A 7,886-nucleotide genomic window follows, 5' to 3' on the forward strand; every position below is an offset into this window, starting at 1 on the left:
AGCTTTTGTCACACCGGATGGGCTGTACGAGTTTAAGGTGATGCCCTTCGGACTATGCACGGCGCCAGCAACTTTCCAGCGTGTTATGGACACCGTACTCGCAGGACTGAAGTGGCAGAGCTGTCTCGTCTACCTCGACGACGTCGTAGTGTTTTCCGGTGACTTCGACGAGCACTTGCGACGACTCCGAGCTGTTCTCCACGCCATACGGACCGCCGGACTCACCCTCAAGCCGTCAAAGTGTCGGTTCGCCTATGACGAGCTGAAGTTCCTAGGTCACGTGGTTAGTAACGAAGGCATTCGTCCAGACCCAGAGAAGACTCGCGCCGTCGCAGCATTTCCATCACCAAGAAACAAGAAGGCCGTGCGAAGGTTCCTTGGGCTATGTGCCTACTATCGGCGCTTCGTTCGAGATTTCGCAAAACTTTCCGCACCGCTCACAAACCTCACGAAGGACGCCGAGAAGTTCGAATGGGCCAAGGAGCAGCAGCAGGCATTCGACGAGCTGAAGCGACGACTGCAGACTCCTCCTGTCCTTGGACATTTCGACCAGGATGCGGAAACCGAGATTCACACGGACGCAAGTAACGCAGGACTTGGCGCGGTACTGGTTCAAGTACAAGAGGGCACCGAACGAGTCATCGCCTACGCAAGTCGGACATTGTCCAAGGCGGAGCGAAATTACTCCACGACTGAAAAAGAATGCCTTGCGGTCGCCTGGGCGATCACGAAGTTTCGTCCGTACTTATACGGAAGCCTGTTTCGCGTAGTCACGGACCACCATTCGCTCTGCTGGCTTGCGAACATCAAGGACCCGTCAGGACGCCTTGCGCGATGGAGTCTCCGACTACAAGAGTTCAACATGACCGTAGTCTACAAGTCAGGCCGCAAGCACAGCGACGCCGACTGCCTGTCCAGAGCTCCCATCGAAACACCTTCCGACAGCAGCGACGACGATAACGACGAGTGTTTCCTGGGCGCAGTGAACACCGACGACATGGCCCGACGTCAACGAGACGATCCTGAGCTGCGCGCACTAATGGAGCACCTGGAAGGGCGTGGGAGTGCCATACCACGTGTTTTTTCACGAGCCCTGCCGACCTTCGCCATTAGACAAGGAGTTCTCTACAAGGAGAACTTCGGCAACAACAACTCGACGTGGCTGCTGGTAATCCCGACCGACCTTCGAGAGGAGATCTTCCAAGCCTGCCACGACGACCCGACGTCCGGACACCTCGGTTACAGCCGGACACTGGCCCGTATTCGTGAAAAGTGTTACTGGCCCAAGCTCCCTAAAACGGTCCACCTATACACACGATCATGCCATGAATGCCAGCGACGAAAGAAACCTTCAACGAGGCCGGCCGGACTCCTGCAGTCAATTCCCCCGCCAACGGCACCCTTCCAACAGATCGGAATGGATCTACTTGGCCCTTTTCGACCGTCGACGTCGGGAAATCGCTGGATCATCGTCGCCACAGATTATCTCACGCGGTACGCCGAAAAAAAAGCCCTTCCTTCCGGAACTGCTGTGGAAGTTGCCAAGTTTTTCATTGAATCCATCGTCCTCCGGCACGGCGCTCCCGAAGTCCTGATCTCAGACCGTGGATCCTCGTTCATGGCCCTGCTGACACAAGAAGTCCTTCGTCTCAGCCACACCAGCCATCGTCGCACCACGGCGTACCACCCTCAGACCAACGGGCTGACACGGAAAGACTCAACAAGACCATCGCCGACATGATTTCCATGTACGTCGACGTGGAGCACAAGACATGGGACGAGGTTTTGCCGTACGTCACCTTTGCCTACAATACGGCCGTGCAAGAAACCACCGGGGTTACACAATTTCAACTGGTTCATGGTCGCAAAGTGACGACAATGTTGGACGCAATGTTACCCCACGAACCGGCTGCCGACGGAAGCGACGACGCCCAGGTGGTTGCCCAACGGGCAGAAGAAGTCCGTCAGCTCGCCAGACTCCGGATTCAAGCCCAACAACGTATCGACACTGGCCGCTACAACCTTCGTCGCCGGGACGTCCACTTCGAGCCGGGAGACAGGGTGTGGGTCTGGACACCGATCCGCCGCCATGGTCTCAGCGAGAAACTCCTGAAGCGCTACTTTGGACCCTACAAAGTGCTTCGTCGACTCGGGGATGTGAACTACGAGGTGATGCCCGATGGAACACGGACTTCGTCACGCCGCCCTCCAAGACCAGAAGTCGTCCACGTCGTGCGCATGAAGCCGTACTACGCTCGATAGGACTGTGGACCTTATGTGTTTCAAATGACTCTTTAGTTTACCGTTATTTCTGTTTGCTTTGTTTTCGGTTTGTGCTGCATCGGGACGATGCGCTTTTAAAGGGGGGGTTAATGCCGCGCGCAGACTTGCAGAAGGTTCTCGTTTATTCTTGCTGCGAACATAACTTCTGTCGTTTCTGTTGTTCTAGAAAGTGCGTGTTCATTCTCGCCCCAAGCGCGCTACGCTCGAACCTTCCCCGCCGAATCTTGGAGATAGTGACTCATTCTAGATAAGAGGCCGCCCGCGACCTTGTCGAGTCAGTTTCGCCCAGCGTTCGACTGTGCTGCGACGCCGACTTCGACGCCCGCGACGCTCTTTTATTCTCTTTGTACACTTTTAGTTTTGGCACAAGTTCGCCGCATTAAACGTTTATTTCGTTCTGTTTAGTTATTGTTCTTTTGGTCACCACCCGTGACAATAGCGCCGTTCTGTCGGAGTCAGCTCCTTCGAAAAGAAGGCTATCAACGTGGTGGCCAAAAAATTCAAGTTCGTTGGTCGGATTGACGAGAAGTCTGTATTCTTGGAAGCGCAAGAAGAGTTGACGTAGATGATCGGATTGCTCTTCCGATGTGTTTCTGAATACAAGGATATCATCGATATACGCGAAGGTGAATAACAAATCTCGGAGGACTCGGTCGACGAATCGTTGAATGGTTTGTGAAGTGTTGCGCAGTCCGAAGCGCATTCGCAAGAACTCGTACAATCCAAACGGTTTAATGACAGCCGTCTTGGGGATGTCTGCCGGTTCCATGGGGATCTGGTGAAGTGCCTTCACGAGGTCCACCTTGCTGAAAACTTTCGCGCCCTGCACGATGCCACCGGAGTTCTTAATATGAGGGATTTGGTAACGGTCGGGCAGAGTACACTTGTTTAATGACCGGTAGTCCCCACAGGGGCACCAGTCACCAGTTCTTTTAGGGGCTATGTGAAGTGACGAAGACCAGGGACTCGAAGATGGCCTTATAAAACCAAGTTCATGCATGTGTTGGAATTCATTCTTGGCTATCTTGAGGCGGTCGGGAGTGATTCGACGTGGTCTGGCAAAATCGGGGCCCCTTTCGCCACGCTGTGATGGGTGACGGTGTGTCGGATGGCTTGATCGGGAGCAGGTGGGCGAAACACGGCTGGAAATTCGTCGCCGATGGTTTGAAAAGGAGAACTCGTTTCTGCTCGCGGAAGAGCAAGTTTAAGATGAGGAGACTTCGACACGATAACTTGCACACTCAATTGTGTCTCGGTATCAGGAAGTTGATTTCTCCTGAGGTCCACGGTCAGTGTGAATTGCGGCAGAAAGTCTGCTCCTATGATTGTCTGCCGAACATCCGCGATGATAAAAATCCAACGGAATGTCTGGCGGAGCCTGATGTCCATTGTGAGGGACCTTTCGCCGTACGCTTTGATAGGGGATCAGTTAACAGCCTGGAGCGGTGGGAACTCTTAGCGGAACGGGCGGTCCTCCGGCGTAGAAGGTACCACGTTTACCTCAGCCCGGTATCTTCCAGGAAGCGGACCTTCTTATTGCGGTCCGTGACGTAGCAAAGCTGGCCTGAAGTTGGGCTTTCGTCGCTGGCGGCCTTCAGCAGGTGCCCATGTTATTTCCCAAGTAGTTACACGGTGGGCAGCATGCTCTGGCTCGGGATTCGTATCTCTGGTGGTACTAGAATACTCCTGGATGTGAAGACCCAGCTCTTGATTCACTGCGGCGTCGGGCAGCGTTAGCTCGTGGATTGACGGTCGAGGATCGGGAAGGTCGTGATTGGAGGTTAGGATTCTCACGACTGAGCTCGCTCACCCTGTCCTCTATGTGATCGTTGAACCTAAGAAGTCGAGCGAGCTGGGATCCGTTGTCGGTCACAGTAGTGCACGGCGTTGAGGAGGTTTCTTGACACACCGCTGTGATGGTAGGGAAGCCTACGTCCATGATTTGGTAGGCCATACGAGCAAGCGTGGAGATTTAGTCGGTGGCGGATGTGCTCAATATCATCCGGATTTGGCTCGGTAGGCGTTGGAGACAAAGTTCTTTAAATTTGGAAGTGTCCATCGTCGTGACTTTGTCCCCAAGGAGGTGCTCCATGCGCCGCAATAATTCCGTAGGTTTCGGTCACCCAGCTTCTCGGCAGTCAACAGCTGCTGAAGGCGCCGTTGCTCAGACTCTCTGGTGCGACGAATCAGTCCTTTCCGTAGAGTCTCGTAGGGCTGATCTGCGGGTGGAGAACACAGAATGTCGCGAACCATGGATGAGGCTGACTGCGGGAGGGCAGCGGCGACGTAGTCGAATTGGGTCAAACAAGAGGCGATCCTGCTTTTCCGGACAATTGCTTCCGCGGTCAGGAACCACAGCTCGGATTCGGATGACCAGAACTTTGGGAACTTGATATTGAGATTCGCCGCCGCCAGTGTCATCGGGGCTCCGGGAGAGGCGCCATCGTCTCTGAGGCTCATGACGGGGGCACAAAGCTGGACTCACCCAAAGAACCAGGGCTCCATGGCAGCGTAGCTGGGCGTGGTCGGGGGCAGAAGTATGTAGGAGTGGAGGCTCGGTAAATCACACTCTACATATTTATGTACAATATTTACACTGGATTTTTGACTAGCTCATCGGGGGGCCCTTCGCCGAATCCCAGATTCCGCGCAGCTCGTGGCGCAGGCACATCGTGTCCCTGGCTCGTGCCTGTCCCGTGAGCTTGGCGCCGTTCAAGAGCTGGATCGCTGCCGCTAGCTGCCGCTACAGGTTCAAAGAATGCGCCCCAATCTTCACATTAAGTCCTAGTCGGAGTCCACGCTTCTTCACATATTGAAAGGAACACCCAAAAATCATGGCCGGGTTTATGCAGTTCCATTATCTGCTCTATACCGGTGCTCTTCAATCGTTGCGCAGGAGCAGGAATGACAGAGTTTCGTGGTGGGGTCTCTATTAATGTGATTCTAGAAGGAATCGTATGACGGCGACGACAGTCAATGAGCTGGAAATATCTGCAAAGTGTTTCCCGTAAAACTACCGCTTTAGAAGAAAGAAAACCAATTGCTATAACCAGCTTTGCACCTAAGTGAGGAGTATGGAAAATCGACGCGCTAACCATTGCGCTATTGAGGATTTTTTTATTTTATTTTACTACCTGGATTTTTTTCCAGAATTGTTCGGAAAAACTACAAAAACCTGCATACACCTTTTGAAAACCTTTGTGTTGGACTGTTGCTAAATGTGCTCCCATGAAATATTCTGCCTACGGATGCGGTTTACTTTCCTGACTAAAGAATTCGGCCATAGCCCGGGCATTCTTAATCAACACTTACATTTCCCACAACTCACTTCTAATTGCGATTGAAATTTAGCTCACTTTGAATCGCATCTGAAAAACCTTTCTTCATTTTTTGGCCTTCAATTTTTCATGAATGCCATTTAAAGGGTTCCCCAAATATTAAGGTGAGAGGCTGGATCGGGGATCAGTTGCCAGGAAATAAAAAAAAAGTCAATATAAATGAGAAATGAAGCTAATTAATAATTCTAAATCAGCCTTTAAATACAAAATTGAAAGTTAGAGTAAAACAAAAGAGAGACTCTAAGAAGCATGAAAAGACATACGCTATATTAAAAGGCAATATTTAATCTAATTTTGCCCTTACAGTAATTGGGAACCTGAAAATTTGCTAGGAATAAATCAAAGCACGTAGGAACTTTGCCATGTTCACTCAGAGCAGAAGACTAATGAGAATGATAGAACTGCCGCTGACGATATGCAATGGATACAACACAATTCGCTACGCGCAAATTGCACGGGAAAGCAAAGCAATTGTTAGGTACTGTGGGATTTCCCTTGCTGCTACCCGTCTCGGAGAATGACACAGCACACCGGTTCAACAACACGTAAACATTTAATGACCGCTATCGCCTGCGCCGCGATCCCAACAGCCCCCGCGCATCCGCTGCGACGGCCTTTTATCAGCGGCGGAGCGCCGCTCGCGTGGCCAGTTGCCCTTGGCCCCCTCGTGGCCAAGATGACCACTTATGATTGTCGGAGGGGCAGCCTGGGCCAACCGCTTGGAATCGCCAGGTTGCCCACACATCTCCCCCCTTCCAAAAACGAAAACAGAGGACGTCTTTGATGGTCTTCGGGGGGGCCTTCCTTCTTGGTCAGCAAGGGTCTTCTCAGATGAGCGAGCACGGGTCCGACGTCAGTACTTCCGGACAGTACCGATGCAGCCATGGGGGGTGGTCTGATGATGGGAGCTGCGTCGCCGCTGTCTGGCACGAGGAACTAGAAATTAAAAACAACATGAGGCCATGGCGCGGTAGGAAAAAGTAGCCGCGCACACGAAAGATGCCTGTCCCACTGTGCATGCGGGAGCGCGGACCATTTCTCTTCTCCCCCCCCAAAACACCGAAGAGGGCATGAAGATAATACGCTTAGAACTCGTGCTACTCCCGGTCGTCTTCACCGCCGTCTCAAGTTGTACCGCGGTAGAGACGGTGTGGAATCTTCCGAGAGGTGGTCCGGATAGTCGTCATCTGGAACCTGCGACACATCTACCTCCTCGGGTTCATAGAAAGCTTTTAGGTCGGCGACATGAATAGACCCGCACACTTCACCAGATTCACAATGCACCAGCTCATAGGACAGGTTGGAGAGCTTGCTACTAACACGGTAGGGGCCATCCCACCTCTTTGCTAAAGAGGCCGTGAAGCCTCTAGCAGCATCACTCAGCGGATGAGTTCGCCTCAGTACCAGATCTCCTACCTTGAACTGCAGATTTCGCCTCCCCTTGTTGTACTGGTTTGCCTGCTGCAGTCTCGAGACGTCGAGGCTCTCTCGAGCTTCACGCAGGTTCTCCGTGAAACGCTTCCGGAGATCTTCTGCGAACTGCGTGGTTGTGCGCTGCGTGCTTGCAGGATCTGTGCAAAGGAGGCCGTTTCCCAGGGGAAACACGAGCTCTTTTCCAAAGTTAAGTTGGGCCGGAGTAAAACCCGTGGACCGGTTGATTGTTGTGCGGGTAGCGAATGCCATTTCTGCTAATTTCGCGTCCCAGTCTTTGTGTCGCTCTGTATGCGATACAAGCATCTGCTTCAGGTTACGGTTCACTCTTTCCGTGATATTCGCCTGTGGATGGTAGGGCGAAGTCCGTTTGTGCCGTATGCCTAGCGCCTTACACGCATCCACGAACACCTTGCTAACAAAATAAGAAGCGTTGTCTGTAATAAGCGTTCCGGCAAAGCCAAAGCGCGCGAACGTCTCGAGAAGACAGTCCCAGATTTTCTTAGAGTCTAGTTTGCGCAAAGGAAACATTTCGACCCATTTTGTGAAATGGTCGGTCACTACTAGCAAATACTGATTGCCGCGTGGACTACGGGGAAAGGGACCGACAACGTCGCAGGCAACACACTCCCAGGGGTACTTGCTTTTGACCGACTGCATTAAACCTGGTGGTTGGCCACCTCGGGGTTTTGCCTTCTGACAAACCGGGCAGCTACGAGCGTACCTCATCACATCCTGCCTCATACCTGGCCACGTTGCAATTTGGGACAACTTTTCGTACGTTTTGCTCCCACTGCTGTGGCCTGCCAAGGCGGGATCATGCATATATCTTAT

This window comes from Ixodes scapularis, unplaced genomic scaffold, assembly GCF_016920785.2.
Source record: "Ixodes scapularis isolate PalLabHiFi unplaced genomic scaffold, ASM1692078v2 PGA_scaffold8__174_contigs__length_109621045, whole genome shotgun sequence".
NCBI classification, from domain to species: domain Eukaryota; kingdom Metazoa; phylum Arthropoda; class Arachnida; order Ixodida; family Ixodidae; genus Ixodes; species Ixodes scapularis.